This window comes from Opisthorchis viverrini, assembly GCF_000715545.1.
Source record: "Opisthorchis viverrini unplaced genomic scaffold opera_v5_271, whole genome shotgun sequence".
NCBI classification, from domain to species: Eukaryota; Metazoa; Platyhelminthes; class Trematoda; order Opisthorchiida; family Opisthorchiidae; genus Opisthorchis; species Opisthorchis viverrini.
The window spans coordinates 686666-688178 of record NW_008751929.1 but is presented as its reverse complement, the minus strand read 5'-3'; positions in this window follow the sequence as shown (position 1 = coordinate 688178).

Here is a 1513-nt window from a genome sequence, read left to right as displayed (position 1 = left end):
GTCTATGTTTTTCAGGAACAAAAGGTCTTGGGCGTCCTGTGGATATGTCACAAACAATGAGACTGTCACAGTTGAGGAGCGGTAGTGTGACGAATTTGAGAGATGGAAGGCTGGAAAATTTGGGGAATTCGGGTTCTAATTGCTGATCAGAGGCAATGGCTTGTAGAACGATTGGAATCGTTGCTATGTTGTTTATCTCAGTGCGGGAGAGGGCGTCTGCGACGACGTTTTCAGACCCTTCGATGCAGCGTATTTCAGTTGTAAACTGAGCAATAAAATCTAAATGTCGGTTCTCTCGCGGTGAATGTTTGTCTTGAGATGTTCTCAAGGCAAAAACGAGAGGTTTATGGTCCGTGTAGATAGTGAAGTTTCTTCCTTCGAGAATGTATCGAAAATGCTTGACCGCTAGATAGATCGCTAGGAGCTCTCTACCAAAGGTGCTGTAGCGGGTTTGTGCGGGTTGCAGTTTGCGAGAGAAGAAACAGAGGGTTTGAATGCTGTCATTCACTACCTGCTGAAGGACCGCACCAACAGCGGTCTGTGATGCCTCCGTTTTTAGTATGAGTCGGCAATCAGGACTGGGGTTCAAATGACCCAGGGTGGTGACTTCCGAAAGGGCGGTTTTAATGGCGTTGAAAGCAGAGGTGGCTTGGTCATTGAATTGTAACCGTTTGCTGTTTGCTTTGAGCAGGTCTGTTAGCGGTGCGAGGATCTCTAAGCAGTGTGGGATGAATCTGCCGTAATAGTTGATCATACTCAAAAATCGACGAAGGCTTCGAATTGACTGGGGTAAGGGGTAGTCCAAAATAGCAGTGGTTTTATCTGGCAGCGGCCGGAAGTCAAGCTGGTCTGCTGCGAAAACACACTTATCTGGATTGATAGTGATACCATATTGTTTGAAACGTTCGAAGACGGCTTGTAAGTGTAATTTGTGTTCTTCGATCCTTTTGCTTGCCGCCAACACATCGTCAATGTAAGCAAAAACGTGGTCTAAACCACGCAGTACCTGGTCTATGAAGCAATGGAACGTTTGAGCGGCGTTCCGAAGACCAAAGGGCATGCATGTGAATTCGAACAGACCAAAGGGTGTAGTAATCGCCGTTTTGGGAATGTCGTTAGTGGCAACCGGTATATGGTAATAAGCTCGGACGGGGTCGATTTTGGAGAAAACGGTCTTGCCCTGTAATTGCAGTGCAAAATCGTGGGTGTGCGGTATTGGGTTACGGTCAGGTACTGTACTGAGTGCTCGGTAGTCACCACATGTTCGCCAATCACCAGTGGACTTCTTGGGGACCAAATGTAGGGGAGAAGCCCAACATGAGTTTGAAGGTCGGATGATTCCGAGTTGCAGGATATGGTCAAACTCGGCTTTGGCGATTCGCAGCTTCTCAGGGTGTGGTCGTCGCGGACGAGAGTGGACTGAAGGACCGGCGGTCGTTATGTGGTGCTCGACTTGATGTGGCACACTCGAGGCCGAATATGAGGGCTTAAGCAAGCTTGGAAACTTTTTGAT